The sequence below is a fragment of the Topomyia yanbarensis genome, chromosome 1, assembly GCF_030247195.1.
Source record: "Topomyia yanbarensis strain Yona2022 chromosome 1, ASM3024719v1, whole genome shotgun sequence".
Lineage (NCBI taxonomy): Eukaryota > Metazoa > Arthropoda > Insecta > Diptera > Culicidae > Topomyia > Topomyia yanbarensis.
In genome coordinates, this window is record NC_080670.1 from 191069253 (window position 1) to 191091290 (window position 22038).

The following is a 22038-nucleotide window of genomic DNA, read 5'->3' on the forward strand; positions in this document are numbered from 1 at the left end:
GATTGGGTACCCGCTTGGATGTACCAGAGCAGAATTCCTCCAGGTAGCCGGCAATGCTAGGATTTCCGAGTGTCTGGGCAGGAAAACCGTTTCTGGTAGACAATTTCGCCTTCGATTTCCCACTGAGAAGCCCAAAGAACTGTTTTAAAAGCGTTCAACACGGGTCCATCGATGGGCCTTTGTTGAACGGTTATTTGGACAACGAACGTCCTTCATTGGGCGATTTTGAAACCAACCGTTCCTAGATGGTTGTTTTGATATTTCTCGGTCCAAATTTTTGGAATCCTGAATGGAGTCACTATGGATTACAATTAAAATGCAACAACTGATTCCAAAATCAATTGAGTGGTAACCCACTGAGACGTCCAAAAAATTGTTTCAAAATCGTTCAACACGGGTCCAATGATGGACGTTCGTTGAACGGTTATTTGGACGTTGTCCAAATTGGTCCAACGAACGTCCTTCATTGGACGGTTTTGAAACCAACCGTTCTTAGAGGGAATCAGTTGTCTTTGAACTGGAATCCATTCCGAATTGTGAACCGGTTCCGCAGTCAGGATTCTGCATCAATTTCCGAATGGTTTGAAGGTTTGAGCGGGTAACTACCCTCTAAGAACGGTTGGTTTCAAAACCGTCCAATGAAGGACGTTTGTTGGACCAACGTAGGATGACGTCCAAATAACCATTCCATAGACGTCTATCGTTCGACCCACGTTGAACGATTTTGAAACAATTTTTTGGGCTTCTCTGTGGGTAAAACCATGTTGTCACCCCGTAAGAAGAAGATGTTTCAAAATTTTATAATGTAGGGCCGCGTTGGACCAACGTTGGGTGACGTTCAACAGGCGTCTATAATTGTACCGGTGTTGGACGATTTGGAAGTAGGTTTTTGGGCGTCTCACTGGGATGTTTCTGTTAGTTCTCGATTTACCCAAATAGAAGAAAATCGTTTTTTTTCGAATTTCGCCATGTTTACGTTTCGAATGTCAATTCGAAATTGGTTTTATCAGGGTAAGTAGAATTGAATTTACGTTTCTTGTTACTACAGTTATGGTTCTCATGATTTGTATATTTTAGCCGCGATATTTTAACTTATACCAAGTACGAAGCGTAGTCTTGTTCATTTCGATCAACATCTACGCACTTGTGTAAATAACTCACGAACTATCTTAGGGCTGTCAATATTGACGATTAAATTCTCTTCTTGTCCAAATCGAAACAACTCACGGCCGTTGCTGCATGAGACACGGATTTTTTTTTCGGAACGGCCAGCTAGTGGCACCGGAAAACAAAACTCAAACAAACTGCTTCTTCATCATTTCACTTCTCGCGGGCGCAAAAAAAAACAGCAAAAACCACCGAACGATACTCGCAGGAACGCTGGATAACGAAGGGAATCTGTGCCCCGATTGCCGGGGCAAGAACTAAATATTTGGTTTAGTTAAGCTCCCGAAAAAATATTACATTTGATTGCACTTGCACACCGAAACCGGATTGCGGAACTATTCCGGCATGTAGACACTGTATACACGGAGCAGAAGTCGTTCGTTTGGCCGCTAGTCACAGGAAATAAAAATACGAACCCCCAAATGTATTATTATTGAGGAAATATGTATGGATGGCAACTATTGCTCTAACCGTTGGAAAGTGGGCTTCGGAGCCGTTTAGACTAGAGAAGCTTACAACAATCATGGCTGTTTGAATGGTTTGGTGGAGGGGTCCAATGATGGTTGGCTTTTCGACAATTATAAAATTGATCGTTCTATCGGAAGTTGCATTGTTTCAATTTTGTAAAATTTTGCTTTTTTTTAAATACTATAATTACGACATCGCCCGCTCATATAAGACCCCTTGTCTAGCCGCGGGAATCGACCGTAGTTTAGTTTTCCCGGCAATTGAAGAGTATATCAAATTTGCAGTAGACGGTTGAAGGACTGGAAAGCATCGCACTTTGGTGGCAACAACAATCCCGCAATCACGGGAGCTATCGCGGATGAAAAGTTATTTTTTTTCTCTCGGACCAGACTGCCCTCAGCCTCGACGAAAAAGATCTGATTCTCGGAAATATAGTCATACGCGAGGAAGCGATCCGGTTGCAAGCCAAACAGCAAACATGTAGTCAATAATTTATTTTCCTACACGTGGTTCCGCGGATTCCGAACTGACTGGTACTGCCACAAGTTTGCAAAGCGGACACGGGAGAGTGATTAAAAAAAGAAACGGATCGTATCGCCATCAGGAAAAAATCATTCGCCGAGTCCGGACTTATCACATTGGCCGCTTTTTTCCCGGGTTGTACTTAGATGCACCATACCAAACATGGGAATCATTCAAAAGCACCCCCGAAAAGCCTTCTATCAATGATGTACATACACACACACAGGCGCTAGCATAGACCAACAATCATTTCTAATCAGCTTCCGTATTTCTAGGGAACACCCTCGGGGACAGACGAGGGCATCCATACCGAAAAAGGATAATTGGGAAAATAAATTTTTATAGCTGCCACTTAAATTTCATATCGTGGCCTTATAGTTTCGGTCCATCGAAGTGAGCGCATATATCCAAGACGCCACCGCCACCGCAGTCGACTATGGAGCTGTCAAATTGAGGTTATGCCGAAAACAAATAGAATTAAGAAACGTTGGACAAGGTTCGCATTCCAAATATGGTCTCCCGTGCATGTGTATGTGCGGGGGACAAATTTACGGAAGTTTGTAGAGAAAGCAAAACGAACAATTTTTGGGTTTCATATATATGAAAATAGCCTCTGGCCACAATGACCTCAGTCAGCTCTGTCACTTTTCGAATCCAATCCGCCGCCCTCCATCCACCGGCTGAAACCGAAGGCGTCTGATCCAGAGAAAACCGATGTGTCGTCGAGGAACAAGTAACTCTCGTCGTATTCTATAGAATGAACTGAACCCCGGTGGCACTTTGGGGCACTGGCATAGAAGCAACACCAGCCGTTCTGAGGTAATGTTCATTTTCTTCAACATTATTAAATATCACTTTGGATTTCCTTGCTCGAACCGCAAAACTCGGGTACGAGTCGGAATGGCGGATGGGGGGGGGGGAAACTTTTTCTCTGAAATTTTTTTTTTGCGGCAGCCAACGCAACCGTGCATAGACATGTGGGAGCGTGTGTAGGAAGGATGCTGCTGCTGAATGCCGGCTGGAGCCAAAAGCTGTCACATATCCGAGATGTTCTTTCCCTAGTCGCCACAGAGCATATCACCCGGCACCGCACAGCGCGCACTTCGCCGTCCTCCGCCGCCCGGAAGTCGAAATTAAATTGAGGACGTAAAGAGTGCAGAAAGTTTGCTCGTAAGCACTTCCAGCCTGCGAAAAACCGCTATCACTTCCACCTAGTATCAACGAGCTGGAGTTGGATTCTAGCTGACGACATACATGTAACACGCGCGGTCGGTTGTCTTCTTTCGTAGCTTCGGAACGGCTCGCAGCGGAACGGATTGGATTGAAAGTGCCGAACGACGCTGACCAGTGCAGTCGGAGTCCTAATGAATACAGCTGAGTGAGCAATCATTTTCTCCTCCGGTGAGCACCGGTCGATCTCGCATAATCTTATTAGGTCCAATTCTGGCAAACTGTCTTCATTGGTTGACCGCTGTCGCCGGATTCAGACGATACATCAGCTTCTTCCGCGAAGGCGTTTCTCGTGTGCCCATTTACAGGTTCTGTACGTCCAAAAGTTGCGTACCGTTGATGTAATTCAGTTGGCTGTAACTAATTTTGACGTTCCGTTGACGTATCGTGTGAAGAACGAGAAATGAGTACAAAATAAATAAATTAGGTGTTAGAGGTAACTTTTTGCTTCGACGGTATTGTGCAGGAGTTGGCCAACTGGCTCGCACCAAACGAGCTCGAACCGTCGTCATTTGATCATAAGTACAAACTAACTAGTAGGTAAGGTTGTTGGCAGCCATTGTTTTCGTGGTAGGTGAAAATTGCATGAAAAGAATGGTAATTGGGGTAACCGACCAATTTTAGTGATTTAAAGATTTATAAATTTATAGACATAAAAAAATTGAAAACTTTGCAATTTACAAATCTAGGAATTTATAAATTCAATAAACCAAAATTTTAAAGATCTGAATGTTTAAGAATTCAATAATTTAAAAATAAGATAGTCAAAAATGTGAAAACTTGGAAATTAAAAAAAAAACATTAATTTAAAAATCCATGAATGTAAAATTAACACCTTTAAAAAATCAATAATTTGAAAAATTGTTGATCTAGAAATCGAAAAATTGTTTATCTAGAATATTTGAAACACTATTCTAAGACTTTAAAGTTATAAATTTAAGGATTCAACAACTTAAAAGTTAAAAAAAATTAATTTTGTATATTCACTAATTAAAATTGAAAATTTCACTGAATTTAAAAATGAGAATGTCATTTTTTTTAAAATTTTTGAAAATTGATTTAGAGATTTGAAAATTTATAAATTTATAAATATGAAAATCTGAAAAGTTTAACATTTTAAAATTTGGCAGTTTTAAAACTAAAAAAGGGAAATTTTGAAGATTTTAGTGTTTATGGATGTAAGGAATTTTAAAATGAAAGTTAAGTTAAGTTAAATATTCATAAATGTCAAGTTTACAACTTCAAAAATTTAACGATTTGAAAAATTTAAATCCCAGGAATTTAAAAAAATCAAGAATAAAAAATAGACAAGATATTAGAAAATCTAAGTATCCCACAATTTACTAATTTAAAAATCAAGCTATTTTAAGACTTAAAACTTTTAAAGTTCCAGGCTCCAAAAATTTTTGAATATTGGATTTTAAAAGGTACTAATTCAAAAACACAGAAATTAAAAAATTTGAACTAGTGATTTACAAATTTGAAAATGTAAGAAAATGTGAATATAAAAAAATATGCAAACGTAAAAATATAAAAATGTAAAAACATAAAAACAAAAAAATAAAGGCATGAAAGTATCAAAAATATGGAAATATGAAAATATAAAAAAATATGAGAATGTAAACATATAAAAACGTGAAAATAAAAATCAAATAAATATGAAAAATAAAAAATCAAAATATAAAATTTAAAAATATAAAAATACAAAAATAAAAAAATATAAAATCAAGAAATATATAAAAATAGAAAAATATATAAAAATATGAAAATATAAAAAACATAAATATATAAGAATATGAAAATAAAAAATATAATAATATATGAAAATAAAAAATGCAGAAATATAAGACAATAAAAATACAAACATATTAAAACACAAAAATATAAGAAAATAAAAAGGTAAGCATATTAAATTAAAAAATATAAAAGCAAAAAAAATATATAAAAATATGAAAATTTAAAAAATATAATTATATGAAGATATAAAAATACAAAAAATATAAGAATATAAAAATTGAAAAATATAAAAATATCAAAAGATAAAAAATAAAGATAGAAAAATATAAAAATTTAAATATATGAGAATTTAAAGAATATATAAAATACGAATACAAACAAAAATATAAGAAAATAAAAATACAATCATATTAATATATAAAAATAAAAAAATATGAATATATAAAGAAATAAAGATATAAAAATATGAAAAAATAAAAATATAGGAATACAAAAATAAAAGAAAATAAAAAGATAAACATATTAAAATAAAAAAATGCAAAGCAAAAAAAAATTAAAAATATATAAAAATATAAATATTTAAAAACATAAAAATATAAAAATATAAGAACACAAAAATATAAAAAAAAATTATAAAAAAAAGAAATAAAAAATATAAAGATAAAAATATTAAAAAATATGGAAATATATAAAAGCATGAAAATATAAAAACATAAAAATATATAGAAATATAAAAATACAAAAATATAAGAACATAAAAAAAAATGGAAAAATATAAAAACATAAGAATATAAAAAAAGAAAAATATGAAAATAAGGATATAAAAAATATAGGAATATAAAAATATAAAAATTGAAAAATATTAAAATATAAAAAAAGTTTAAAATGAAGATAGAAAAATATAAGAATATAAAAATAAAAATATAAAAATACAAAAATATAAGAAAATAAAAATATAAACATATTAAAATACAAAAATTTAAAAATATAAAGATATAAAAATAAAGAAATTTAAAAGCGAAAAAAAATAAAAAAAATAGGTATATTAAAATATAAACATATAAAAATAAAAAAAAATAAAAATATGAAAATATAAAAACCTAAAAATATGAAATTATGAAAATATTAAAACATAAAAATATAAAAAATAAACATAAGAATATAAAAATATAAAAATATAAAAATATAAAAATATAAATATATAAAAATATGAAAATATAAAAACATAAAAATATAAAAGCATGAAAATATAAAGATAGAAAAATAAAGAAATAAAAAAATATAAAATTTTTTGAAAATATAAAAACAAAAAAATATATATATGAAAATATAAAAATACAAAAACATAAGAATATAAAAATTGAAAAATATAAAAATATAATAATTTAAAAACATAAAATTATAAAATAAGAAAAATATAAAAATGAAAAAATATAAAAATATATGAAAATATAAAAATGCAAAAATATAAGAAAACAAAAATATAAACATTAAAAATAAAAGAAATGAAAATATTAAAATATAGATATAAAAATATATAAATATAAAAATTAAAAAAATATAAAAATATAAAAACAAAAATATAAAGATAGAAAAATAAAGAAATAAAAAATATAAAGATAAATGAATTAAAAAATATAAAAATTTATGAAAATATAAAAACATAAATATATGCAAACATAAAAATATAAGAATATAAAAATTTAAGAATATAAAAATATAAAAGCATAAAAATATAAAGATAGAAAAATAAAGAAAAAAAATTAAAAAATATAAAAATTTATGAAAATATAAAAACATAAATATATGCAAATATAAAAATATAAGAATATAAAAATATAAAATAAGAAAAATATAAAAATTAAAAAAAAAACCAAAAATACAAAAATATAAGAAAATAAAAATATAAACATTAAAAATAAAAAATAAAAAAAATAAAAATATAAAAATATAAATATTGAAAAATATAAAAATACGAAAAAATTACAATATAAAAAAAAATGAACAGTAAAGAGTTGTGTTCAGGACACGGCAACTGTGACATTTAAATATTATCTATTTTCAAAAGCATGAAATATGATTCGCGAATGAATTTTGATCTATCATACTAGAACTAGACAGTCTTCAGTAAAAACATGTTTCGTCACGTTCTAACTAATTTTCCTGCTTCCATATGTTACAATTTGTTATACACTCCCCCTTAAAACATAATTTATTGATGGTCCCTTAACAGTTACGAAATTCTAAACTCAACAGTAGTCTGCCCGTGCTTTAGAAATACCTATAGCGTGCAAATCTAACATAGTTTCGTTACATAGGAGAAACGACCCGTCCGACACCCAATTGCCGTTGCCGGCATGGATGTTGTACGGGTCTGATAGGAGAGCGACATCTGTCCTCGACTCCGAGATCAACTGCCACAGCAGCTGTTGGGCCGCTGCACAATGGTTAAGATTTAGCTGTGTAACGTTCACGGCTTCTTCTTATTTGCCTCGCCGAAGGGACACGAAGGTCCGCCCATAGCATGATCACGGGCTTGCTTCTTAGCGGTGCAGATAAGGCACTTGTGCGCCTTAGTGCAACCCCGCTCCTTATGCCCCTCCTCGCCGCAGCGACCACATCGTTTGCTCCTGTTTGTGCCCTTACACTCGTAAGATTTATGGCCGGACTCAAGGCACCGATAGCACCTATCCACTGAAGGCGGCTGGTGTATGCTAATTGGGCATACCGATCAGCCGATCTTCAGTTTACCTTTCACGGCAACCTTTTTGGCATCCGCCTTCAGCTGCCTGAGGTAGGCTACTTGGGTGCCGGAGGATCCCCCTCTAAAACGCACAGAGGCCCGCTCGACTGTCACGTCGCATTGTTCCTTGACGGCTGCGATGACATCGTCTGTGGTCGTGAACTCGTCCAGATCCTTGCACTGGACAGTCATTTCCGCCCCTAATGACCTGACCTGGGCGCCTTCACCCAGGCCTTGTACACTGCACTAGATTGTGCGCCTCGCTTCATCACCAGAAGCATTTCGCCTGTGTTGGTGCGTCTCACGCTGCGCACGTCTTGCTCGAGAGCCGAAAGGCTTTCGGCCGCCCTCATCGACTTTAGGACGTCGGCGTATTTGTCCTTGTCGGTTTTTAACCACAAGGCCTCGCCTCTGTCCTTCGCCTTCTTCGCGGGCCGCGGTACATCCGGTTTCGGTGCCGGCTTCTTCTTGGTAACCAGCGTCCAGGGGTTTACGCCCCCTGCCCCGGTTGCACCGAGTTGCTGGTACCTTCTCTCTGCCCAGCGAGGGCATTCTCGCCCCGGTTTACCTCGACCAAACGGTGTTTGGCCGTGACGGTTACACGCCGTGTGGTGTTGGTTTTTTCATCCTCGCCTGGTGACCTCCTAGGGCGCTTAGCGTTCGACGCCGTCTTGCGCTTGCCCTTGCCTTTGCCCTTCGAGGGGAACTCGGCCGCCGCTTCGAGCGACATGGCTGCTCCATAGAAGGGGAAGGGGAGGGCCCCTGTCTGGGTACCTATGTCGGCCTTCTCTCTTCCCTCCCTCATGGAGGCCACTGTCTGGGTTCCTCTGTCGGGCTTTTCCCGACATTCCACCCTCTTGGCGTAAGCCTGCTGTTCCTGTCTTGCGACACGAACAGCCTTCCGGAGCATCAGCAGGCTCTGTTTCAGCTCCTTGCTAATATTTTGTTTCGCGCTAGTGAACTCGATTATTGCATCGAGCTGCTCCACCACTTCGCGCATCGCGGATAGTGGCCTTTCCAGCGCGTTGGTAGGTTGGTTGGTTGCGCGAGAAAGAAAGGTCCGCCACGCCAGAGCTCCGCAGTAACGTGGTAAGGGACGCTTACTGTGGGGGTTGCCCAGGTACCCCACAGGCTCCGTTAACGATCGAGAATCTTTTTCACCCCCTCGATCACTCATCCCTTGGCACGGGTCGCTTCACGCCTTGGAATTGGGGTTATGACCTATTTTGCTTTACGTGGTGACCGCGGCCCAGATCATCACCACAATCCTCCTTTACCAGGGCTTTGGACCTGTAACTCTGGTTCTCAATAGTTCCAGGTACGTATGTTATTACAGACATGCTACTATTGAGATCCGTCATTCGCTAGCGGAGTTATAGGAGAAACGTATGCCAACCAAAAGTGTACAGACCTTATTCCAACGTTGTTTATTCGTTCTCTTCTGAAAGGATGAAAAAATACGAATTCAACGTCTCAGCCGACAATCACCTGGGCAATCAACTGTTACGGCATAAATATTGGTCGCATTGGTCCGTCTCCAACAAAAAAAAACTGTTACGGCATTATGAATATGAAGAAAAGCACAAAAAAATGACGTAGTGGACCTTTCTGTTGCCATATTTTTTTTTCGGTTCGGTCATAGTTAATTAAATCGGTTTTTTTAGGTAAAATGTGTTTATAAGTGTTCTAATAGGTAGATCCGAGGTGAAGCTCGGCCTTTTCTCACTTTTCATTGTGCGCCAAAGAATCAGGATGCTCGTTCAGATGTTTATGTTTACTTCAAGGGCTCCGGCCGCAATTAGGCAATCCATTAGACGTTTGTTTGACAATTCAGCGGTGGGTTCTGTCAACAAGTCTTCTCCTGCGAACAGAAAAACTCGTCCGACAAACAACTTTGTTAGTCCGATTCGTTTGATGTTGGATCGAATCAACGATATTGTCGGACGTCGCACCCCTCGGAGTAACGTCAGAGTAAGTAAACAAGAAATAATCAGCTGATCAGAAACGTCTCATGGATTGCCTAATGCTTAATTTTGCAAGTATAATGTTCCCACCTTTCTCTCCATCTTGATTACCAATCATTTACCGAGGGTTTAATTTCTGCCCCTCCAAGTTCTGAACCATAATTCAAAAGCGTTCAAATAAATTAACCTTTCATCGATAAACTTTCGAAAACAAATCAATCTGTCACAGCAGAATAATCCGATTTGTCAAATCTGTTTTAACCCCACTTTTTTGCCCCACCGTCTCTAGAAGCAAACGGCTGGCAAAGCGAAATGAATTCCAAAGACAACTTCTTACAGCGTTAACTGATTTTTCTTCCCCCAGTTGCGAATTTTCCGCCGGTGGTAAAAAGTGTGGCGTAAAAAGACTACCGACAACCAATGCTCATTGCCATGCAAAGCACGTTCCCCGTTGCAAAGAGTCAAGCTTCTTGGCCGCTTCGTTCCCCAGTCGCAAAGGGCATCATGAAAATCAAATAATACAGTAACAGCTGCATCAGCGACAGTTTCCTCTTCCTATATTTTTTTTGCCCCACCATGGCCTGGCATGATTTAAGAAGAAGAAGAAGAAGTGCTCTCGCTCTCGCGCAGCAGGCGGGAAAAAAGTCCCCGGCAAATCAATGTTTTTCTTTCATTTCGTCCATCTTTTGTTTGCATGGGCGAAAATCACTGCCCCGAAAAAGACACTGTGCCGTGCTTATTAACATCTTATTTTCCGCAGTCCCACGTTTCCAGCATTGGGACAGTTCCCTCTGTACTATTGGCTGCTGCTGAAACGGTGCACCTAATGGAAAGACAACAGAGCGCGCGTTTTTCTTTTTTGCAGCGAAGACTGCTGCCGCAGTCAGGCGACCGGTCGTCGGTCAAGCATAGAAATGAGCTGCGTCGTCGTCGTCGGGTCTTTATCCCGTGCAGTAGCCGGCCGGTTGTAGCATCAGTATCAGCCGCATCAACACAACATAAAAAAAAAACACAAGCAACTCATTTCACTATCGAGGCACGAAGCGTCAAAATTCAATAAAGTGGGTGCAAAATGTAAGAAGTTTATGACGCGGGGGGGCGGTAGCCCGAGAAGGTGTCACATAGATGGAGGAGCTCGGATATTGCCGTAGTTCTGCAAATTAAAAACACAAATGAGATTATTTTTGTCGCAGTTTAAATTGTTGTGTGGTGGTTGCTTAAAACTTAGTTGGCCGGTTTGGGGCACGCTTTCAAAAGGAATCTTGTGGGGGTATTTGGGTTCTCGAATTTTCTGGTGCGGATTGTTGTTGCCATGCCATTCTGAAGGAGAATACGTTTTTTGAACGTTAGTAACTATCGTTGTACTGAACGAAATTCGCACTATTGAATAGAAAATATTCACAACACTTTTGCTAATCCCTTAGAATGTACAAATACTATAAATAAAGAAAAATGATGGGAGGGCAATGGCAGAGACATAAGCGCAGTGAAGTAGAATACACTTTAGCAGGCTAATTCAATTGCAGCAATTGTTAATCTTAAGAGGCGGCTGATAATAGTCATAAATGAAGGATATTCGATCTTCTCGGTTTGGAAACTTTCTTGATGGGTTCTAGTTGTTTGAAAAATATTCCATACCTATCTAGTTATGTTCTTTTGAGATATGATTATACACACCAACTTATGAATGTTAAATAATCGATGTTAAATCGAACTTATCCTACTCATCAACTTTCAGCTACATAAAACTCCGCTTGCATTCCTCTTCCCAACAAAACTAAAACCGAATAACTCATCGGTGACGAACAGCAACTGACAAAGTTCCATCAACCCCCGACGGTCGTCCACCAGCATCCAAGGAAAGGGGTTATTATTTTGTCATCTGGCTCATCGTTTTTAGCAAGAACAACAACGGGTAGAAAATCTCTCCGTGGAATTTTCAAAGTTCAATATACATGTATGTTGCTTCAGGCACACACGGAACTTGTTTACAAGCACCAGGAGAATGTCGTTACCGCACTTATCGCTACCTTATGCTGCCAACGCAAACCATCCGGTTTGCTTTCCAGCGTCTGCTGACACACGTGGTGTGTTCCTGAATATGCAGATATTCGTGTACCGTCTGTTTTCTTACTGATGATTAGTCAGGAAAGAGGTAGATAGGAATTGTAATGGAAGTATGATCTGTGTATGTGGGAACAAACGCGAATGTTTGATTGGTTTTTACTTTCGATGCATCGCGTATTTTCACACAACATCCGTAATCCGTTAGACCAATGAACGAGAGGGAAAACGAAGTGTGAATTAAATAATAATTACAATATAATCGCAATTTTCAACTGTGTTAATCTGTGAGAAGTTTAATAATGGATATGCATTATTGTCGTGCGCAAAGACGGTCTGAAAACGTACTAAAATCCGAAATTCAGGTGAAGTCAATTTGGCCGCCCTGTCACTTAGGGTCTGCCGGGCAGATAATAGATATAGATCAAGTAGTGCGCAAATCCTTACTTACAAGTCCAATTTCGTCGGCAACATTAAGATCTGTTGGAGTCCATCGTCATTCTTCTGCACTGTACAAGCTAAAGATCTCGTTTACTTGAAATACTACAAATTGACGATGTCGACGAACATCGGATTTGATCAGGTATAAAAATACAAAACGATTCCGGAACACTCTTCGTTTTCCTCAGATGTGTGCTAATAACCGTCGCCCTAAACCCCTACTTCAGAATTTGAAGCGTGTTTGCAGCGATGCAACCTTGGTTTGCGGCGCGACTCTGCTACTGACCGGACCATAATCGGAGAAGTAACACTGATTAATCTGTACAGCTTCCAGTTCCCGAAACACATCGAGCCATCCCATTCACCATTTGTGAACATCCGTAGGGATCATGGCGTACCCCCTAACCCTGGATCTCCAGATATCTTGTATCATGTACAACAAAGGGTGCGACTAGACCGAGCGGGTCGAAAACTTTTAAATCTTCACATTTATTGACACTACTTCACCCAGAATCAGTGGCCGCACTGCAGCCATTGAATGTAGTTAATAGTTGCCATTCTGGAGACCTGGGAGACCGATTCAGTTACTATTAAGGACTTCGCGTTTGACAAAGAATATGGTTTTTTCTTTGTCAACCGCGAAGTCCTTAATAGTAACTGAATCGGTCTCCCAGGTCTCCAGCTACCCCAGTGAACAAAAAGGCGGCTAGGCGAGTTTAAATACATACTGGCGAGCGGTAGGCTATTGAAACTTTGTTCTAGGCTACCCGCCCTAAGTTACCGTTTACTGTAATATTTTACAGTGGGGGACGAATTTGAAATTCATCCCTAGCCCTACTTTCAACGCTGCCTACCGTATCTGCCGTCAACATCTCCACTTCCTCAACAGTCTCGCCAGTTATCGTCAGGATAACGTCATCCACAAATCCGACTATTTCGATTCCTCTGGGCGATTCCAGTGTCAACACTCCGTTATAAATCAGTTTCCACAGCGTTGGGCCGAGTATGCAGCCCTGAGGTACTCCCGCCGTGATCCTAATCGATACCCCATGTTCGTCTCGTAGGCCTGCACTCGGCTCTGGAAGTTACTTTTTAGAACCTTGCACAGGTAGCCCGAAACCCGTAGTCTATGCAGCGCTACGGCGATAGCCAATGGCGCTGTTGAACGCGATCCTTTCGTCGATTGTTTCCACAGCATTTCGATGCTATCTCCGCGCTCGCGATGACTGTGCGAATTGCATCCACCGTCGAAACCCCTTTCCGGACTCAGAACTACCTCTGTGACAACGCATTCTCTCTTTCCGCGTAGTTTGCCATCCTGTTGAAATTTACCAAGAGTATCCAGCAGATATATTGGTCGATACCATGCTGAATCTTCTGGTAACTTGTCTGGTTTTGACAGCAACACCAGCTTCTGGATCTTCCATATATCCGGGAAGTACCTTCCGTCCAGGTATTTCTGTCTATTCTGAACATGTTCGGAAACGTCAGGATCGCAGTCTTCAGTGCCACGTTGGTGATACTGTCCGGATCGGAAGCGTTCGTCGTGAAGTGACCTTGTACCACTATAGGCAGCTCGTCCTTTCATCCGTCTGCATCGACGTGTGCTGTAGGCAGCCATGCGGATGAGTCGTGCTTCGAGAAGTCTTCAGTTTGTCAGCGCACATTTCAGCTGGTCTGAACCCTTGATCTTGGCCAACGCGACACGGTAAGTGTTGCCCCAGAGGTTGGCGTCTGCTTCTTTGCATAGCTCCTTTTAGCAGGGTGACTTGCTCAGCATTACCTCACGTTTTAAAGTGGCCCGTACGGACCTGCCATTGCGCTCTTCTCTGACTGCCTCAGATCTTGCTCTCTGAACGCGTCTTCTGGTTTTTAGGCAGGGAGCACGGAGGGTGCTGAGATTTCCATCCCGCCATTACGCTCCACGCCGGCCAAGAAACATTGTTACGTCACACGCCCTCGCTACTGTTTCCGACAGTTCGTCGTCATTCGGAATCGGAGCGATGCTGTCTGCACGAAGTGTCTTTACGAAAAGTTCCTTGTTGAAGTCCTTTATTTTGCACTTCCGCTCGCTAGTCCTCACTCTCCGCGTTACAGTACAGTTTCACTAAGCAATGGTGTAGTGGATCACCTGGTATTCACCGCAATATCAACACATAATTTACCACCCCTCGTCGGCGGAAATCGATTGATGCCACATGGCAAATCGATGCCGTTTGGACTGCTGTATATGGACGAACCACATGGACCAATGAACTACCTGGATAGTCGCCGAAATATTGACACGTGAGATTTCTCGCCCTTAGATGGCGGCAGAAGACAGTTTCTCGTGCCGCCGTCCGAATTTGTATCGACTCGATGGTGACCCGTTCGCCGTTTCTACTTCTGATCTGTCGTTGCTGGAGTAGTTCTACGTTGGGGACGCCTCACTCGCGTCGCGCAACTTTCAGTCAGTGCGGTCAGACTGTTCAAGTCGGCTTCTCTTATCTCTTTCGACGTCTATAGGCTTAGAGATGTTAGAGGAATTGATGCTACTGTTTAAGAAACGCACTCCGTTGGTGACAAGGTTGGTGCTAACGGTCGTGCGTAGGATGTGAAGTGAACAAAAAAGCGACTAGGTGAGTTTAAATAAATACTGACAATTGTTACCAAACGTAAAAAAGTCTTCGGGAAATGTTGATCGACAGCCAGAAAGACAACCGTGTGTCGAGCTTAAAAACGACTTACAAGGTTATGACTTCAAATCGTGACGAAAAGCAAAAGACGTCGGCCAGCGAACGATCGCGGAAGCTGTCCATGCAGATGCTGACAAAGTTTGATTGTTTGGTACAGAATGACGAAACCTACGTCAAGGCATATTTTAAGCAGCTTCCCGGAACAGAACATTAATCATCTACTAGAAGAGGAGGCAGAAATTTTCAAACACATTAATCTGTCGAAGTTCACAAAAAATATCTCGTGTGGCAGGCCATCTGTTCATGTGGCTGGAAGAGCAACATTTACATCGCAACCGGGACCATCAATCAGGAAATTTATGTTCAGGAGGACTAGGAAAAATTTATATTGTCTTTCCTCACGCAATTCAATTGTTCCGTTCTGTTTTTGTCGGATTTGGCATCTTACCATTACGGCAAAAAAGGCCAAGCAGTGGAAGAGCGCGAGCAATGTCCAAGTGGGGCCCACTAGCCAAAGATATGAACCCTCCTAATATGCCAGAGTTCTGCCCAACAGAAAGGGCGATTGTCAAGCGGATCGTCAAGAAGACGTTGTCAGTGAGATGCAGTTCAAGGCAAACTAGTGGTTTGCGGCAGGACAAGTGACCAAGAAGGTTGTGCAAAGCATGATGAAAGGAGTTAAACAGAAGGTTCGACAATTCAACAATGCGAAGGAAACTCAAATCTTAAAACTTCCTTCTTATAGAAGGTACCAAGTTAAAATCATTCCGGGGAGCCGGTTCTGAATTCTGAATGGAGTCAGTATGGATTCCAGGTCAAATGCAACAACCGATTCCGACTAAATCGGTTACGGAATTGGAACATCTGAGCTGGAATCCATACTGACTCCATTCAGGATTTCGAATCAAATTCCGAATCCTCGCTACTCGCCATCTTCGGGATATCCTTGTAGTATCCCGGATCCAGTGGGTACCTCAATCCTTTAGCGTTGTTTAATTCAAATCGATCCACCACTCTTTTGATGCAAGCACTTTGGGAAATCACGAACAATCCGTCCGAATTTTTCCGCATATCCAATGATCAAGAAACTTGTAGTTTTCCGTTGCTCCTGCATTGCTTGCTCGACCTAGTCGATTTCCTCCTTCATTCTCTCAACCTTACCGTTCGCATCTAACTTTCTCTTGCTCCCAACAATGTTGCAAGCAGGCGGCGGGTCCACAAGCTCCCATGTATCGTTCGACACCAACGACTCGTACTCAGCATTTATTGCCGCAATCCATTCCTTGCTTTCTTGCTCGTACGTAGTCGGTTCATCCTGGTCCACCGTTGCCATACCAATAAAATAATCTCCATATCGCGCCGGCAATACTCCCCAGGTGGAACAACGAAGATTCTCCCACTGGTTTTCATTCTCCGGAACAGAAGCATTTTCACCGTGATACACTTCTTCAGCCGATTCATATCCAACCAAGTCTGCTTCATCTTCAGGATCTTTTTCGAATTCAGGCACGGGTGCCGGCTCACGAGTGATTACCGGAACCGGTAGTGGCTCCAACTCAACCGTCGATTCCGGTAGCTTAACTGTCCATACGAAAATCCTCGAGGAACTTTACATTCCGGCTGATGGTGATTAGACCTGAAATTGTATCCATCATCCTATAGGCCTTATGCTCGTTGGAGTAGCCTACAAATACCAGCTAACGCGCTTTAGGTTCCATTTTCTTGGCTGGAACGTGTACCCAGGCTTCGCAGACGAAAATTCGGAAGTGCTCATACGACGGAAGTCTTCCATACCACTTCTCGTAAGGACTCATTCCGATGGATCTGGAAGCCACCCGATTCAGAATGTAGGTTGCCGTCAGAATCGACTCTCCCCAGTACTTTTGATCCAGTTTCGCCTCCAACAGCATACAAAGCGCCATCTCTTTTTGGTATCGGTTTCGCCTTTCTATCACACCGTTTTGCTACGGTGAGTAGGGCGCGCTGAACTGGGTCACAATATCTTCCACTCGGAGAAAGTTCTGCAAATCCTTGAAGTGGTAAACTCTCCTCCACTGTCTGATTGCGGCATCCTGGGAACTTTACCCATCTGCGTTCCGCAGAAGCAAGTCCTTGATTATTTCTGCAGCGTCCGACTTCTTCCTCAGAAGGTACACAAGCGCCATTCGTGTATGGTCATCGACATAACAAAGGGAGTATTGGTTTCCACTGAGCCTGCTCTTCATGGGACCACTGTGATCATACGTGTTTCCTTGGAACCTCTGTCCACACTTTTCGGAAACGAGACCCGTGCCATCTTTTCCTCCAGGCAATATTGGCACAAAGTACGCACTCCACAGTCCATGAGCTTCGTCTCATCAGTTTACTTGTTTGCGTGAATCGACCGGACCGCTTCAGGATCCCGGTGTCCCAGGCATCTGTGCCATGTATGCAAGCAGTGCGACGTCTGGACACTAATCATCGCCTGCTCCGGAACACACAAACGGTACAAGCATCCGTGTCGCTCGCCTACCGTATAAACTTGTCCGGTGCAGCTTCGATTTTCGCACCGGTTCTCAGTGAACATCACATCAAAGCTCTTCTTCGCAAGGATACTCACCGACACAAGTCCACTGGTAAGTTTCGGCACATACAATACCTCGCTTAACTCGATGTCTATCGGTTCTCCGGTAGCGCCAACGATGATTGCACGGCCCTTGCCAGCTACTTCGACTCGCTCGCCATCGGCCAACATCACACTCGTACCATCGGTTTGCTCCAACACAGGGAAGAAGTTCCTATTCCCCGTCAGGTAGCGCGAAGCACCACTGTCGATAAACCAGCTCTATGGGTCAGCTTGGCTTGGATAGTGGATGCCAGCGATCCCTCGGAAACTACTTGTGCCTGATTGGCTTTCGGTTCATTTGACTTCGTTTTCATCGGCTTCGTCGTTGATTCGCCAGCTGCACCATTCGCGTAATCTTTTTTCAGGTGTCCTGGAAAGAGGATCGCGTCTCCGCTTGTTTACTTCCGGCACCAACAAACTTGCTACCACCACTTCCACGTCGGCGACGATCATCCACTCGCAACGCGAGTCCACCGCTCGAAGTAGCATCTCCGCTGCGCTCCGGCATTTGCCTGCTTCCGCCAGCAACTTAGACTTCACCAGCAGATTGGAAAGTCTGCAAATGTTGCTCTATATCGTCGTCCTCCTTGAGTTCCAGATGCGTCAGCTTGTTCAGGAGGTAGACCTTCGACCCCCTTGTCATGGTAGGTCTTCAACGCATCCCACGCGCATTTCGCATTCGCACAATTGCGCACCAAACTTGCTCGGTCGTCTTCAATGCAGAGCCTGACTGTCGTCCAAGTATCTGTTACTGGGTTCACTTGAGGTTCGGAGATGACGAACCATATATCCTCCTGCATCAGCAACATCTCCATCTTAAACTTCCACGACCGGTAGTTGTGGTTGTTTAACTTCTGCAATGCAAACCTCTGCGAATCCGCCATTTTGCCGCTTGCAGGAATCCACCGACCGGAGCTCGACGCCGCAAACAAACGACCGATAAAACGAACCGTTCCGTAACTTTTCTCGCCCGAGCCCGATTACCACCATCACGAACTAGTCAGGGCCCATAACCTGTGGGCGGACAATCGATCGACGGAACCAGACCTACGAAAACACGGATAATACGGACGAAAAAAAACCTACACGATCGCACACTTTGAGCAACGTGTTTTTATTTCGATGAACTCCGCGCAACTAACAAACGTCAAAATGGAACAACACGTTCTCGCGTGTTTTTTGAAAAGGGCCAATAAGCATACCACAGAGAACAGACGTCCATCTTCAGCATTCAACTTGTGTAAACATCTCTAACGGTTTCGAAGGTAGTTGGGATATCCAACCCAGGAGCGCTACTGTCGTCATATTTTTTGTGGCTGAGTTCGACTGAATTGACAGCGGTTATTCCTCTACCCAGTCAAACTAGTCCGGAACCGGTTCGGATTTCCAGTATGAATTCCAGCTCAAATGCATGAACCGATAGAGTCGGAATCGGTTGTTTTCTTTGAGCAAGATTTCATAATGAATCCAATCAGGATTTCGAACCGGTTCCGGAATGGATTTGACGGATAGTTGGGATAGGTCGGTGTGGCGGCGCTAGTGTTTATCGTATATCAATTCAAATGTTAACACACGGTTTTGTAAATATTTTTGTTCGATCATGGATGTCTGTTCTCTGTGAGCATACTGTCAAAATTCACTTTGACGGGAAATTCTGGATTAATCACAGATTATAAATCACAGCGGTAGACAAAAATTTTGACAGTATGCTCATGGGCCGTTTACAAAAAACACTCGAGCTATTTATTTTTTTCTTTACAGCGGTGCATTCGCGCATAAATGCCTAGCGCAACATCAGGAAAGGGCGCAACAACGTCAGCGTACAGTATTCAATAATAGGTTCTGTGAGTTGTTTTATTTTCCTGTGTATGTGATCATCCGTGGTGCCAGTTTGCATATTGTCATTTTTCTTCGTTGCCAGTTTTACTGTCCCTTAACTTTGCTAGTCGGTCTATAAAGAGTCTGTTGTTTATCCACATTCGCTTCGCTTTCCGCGTTGGTATTTCAACGTCTTTTTACTGGTCCAAATTCCCTGCAATTGCTAAACAGATTTTAAAAGACAAAACCAGAACAAAGTTCCAAGTAAATAAACTTTTCTTGTGCAGTTAGTTACCCCGAAACAGCGTAACGTGTGGCGCTCTGTGAATCTTATGCTGATTTCGGTTTTAGATCAGAGTCGCCCTAGGTTCGCCCTAATATTTACAAAATCCATACAAAAGTGACAGCTCAGAGCGAACCTAGAGCGACTCGACTCTAAAAACGAAATCAGCATTATATTTCGCCACCAACTCGCCTGCTCAGTTCGATTTATCGAATTTGTTTAGTTTTAAAAGAAGGAAACTATTCCCACCACATAAATGGTCCGGTTGTTGGTTGGGATTTCCACAGCGGAAATGGAATCAAACTGAGGATCAAAATAATGGTTCGTCCGTGCTTGGAAGTTCGGTCAACTCACGATGGCAGGCAGTCGGCGCAGGGAAACTTTCGTAAGTGAATTGATTGTAATTTAATTGCACTTGCTGCAAGTCATTATCCTAGGGGTACAATGGATAAAGAGGGGGAGGCAAGGTCTTGCGGACCTCATGATTTGGTCGTCGATTTGCTGTTTGATTAAGTGAATCCCTTTTGCCGGCTTTTGGCTTGGAGTGTGCCGTGTATCCTCTGCATCGGGATTCCTGGTCCAGTGTCCACAGCTGCACATGCGGACCATCAGACAGACGGATAGACAAAACACTGTGTTATGAGTGTGTGTGTATGTATATGTGTGGTTTCGGTTCAGTAGTTCGCAGGTGGAATTATTCCACCGGGAGGGAAATCGCTTTTGAATTGAAACTGAATGTGACAGTTAATTAATTGAATTAGCATATGTTGGCTGGAACTGGTCGCAGTGGGCTTGTGTTTGTTTGTGCGAGATTGGACAAATAGTCTTTTGTTTTCGGGCGATTTTCATATCAAAGAGAATTGGCGCTTGCTTCGATCTGATATCGAGGGGGTGCGTGCGTTTTTTTGCATACATATTGCCGAGAAGTTTGTTGATGTCTTTTTGTTGATTTTTATACATCGCGGAGAGATTTTTTCATTTCTACAAATGTTATTAGGTAAATCGATTCCCCTTAAATTCCAAACAAAATACCACCGCCGTCCGAAGGGATCTGTTTAAAGCCAAACTTTAACCTCGACAACGCTCACGGCCACCACAACAAGGCCAACCAGCTGTTTGGCTTTAAACTTCCCCGTAAACCATCCGGCCGGAAAGACGATTAAATATTCATGAGACAAAATCTACGTGGGTGTGTCTGTCTCTACGTATAATAATCCCCTTGTCAACCAACCAACCAACCAATCCCTCGATATCACCAAAACCTTTGAAATTACTTGCCTATTGCCCGGCCCTGGATCCGGCGCCGAATATGGTTCCGAAAGGAAAACCAGTTGGCAACCCCTCAGTCTGGGATGTTGCTGGGAATGTTATTCTCCAGGTGTAATTAATTTACCCCTATTTTGCGAGGGGAGGAGGAGGAGGGAGAATCACCGCGCCCGGAGGCTGCCAGCCAGGAATTGATTCCGTCCCCGTGGCGTACCGTGAAGAAGGTAGACGTACTTACATACCGCTGCGCAATTGGAGCCGCCACTGCAGTAAGAATATATTTTCAATTTGGCGAGTCACAATATTGCGGGAATCGTGCCGAAAACTACAATCAACGAAACAATAACACAAGGCGACATGCATGTACCTATAGTGCGCAAGGGAAATGAAAGAAAAATATCCGAGGATAAATAGTTTTTCATGCGTCTTCCCTCTTATCGTGAGCTGACGACGAGGAGGATTGCCTTGACTCTGGGATGTACTGATGTATATTGTAAACATGACATTTATATTCAAATTGAAAATGCATATATCGAGGCAATGAACACGGCCGAAGCTGGATAGATGCAATTGGATGCTGATATCGAGAAGGAAGTAGCGATCCAGTGAACCAAGATAAATACATTTGAGTCGATGTTTTCGTCTAAATTGTATGATGTTTGTGGAAAATGGGAAAATGCGATTTGAGGTGAACTTTGTTGTTGGCTGAGCGGAGATTGATAAGAATTGCATTTTCCACGCCTGGGTTTTTTTTTTATTTTCGAATCGTTGGCTACACCGACAGTCGTCGAAAATTCGAATTCGAAAAATGAGAAAGAAATTATATATTAATCAGGAATGTTACAGTAGGTGTATTATTGAACTTTTCAAAGAACTACACGGTCCTTAATTAGCAATCGTGCTATTTAAGTTCATTCCGAATAATTTCTAGAACATGTGAGTGGCTGAAAGTGAAAGTTCCATACAAAAAAATCCAATTCAATATGCTACCATCCAGCCGCCATCGGTCATCCATCACAAGGGCTACACCAGTGTCAAGGGAAAATGGAAGTAGC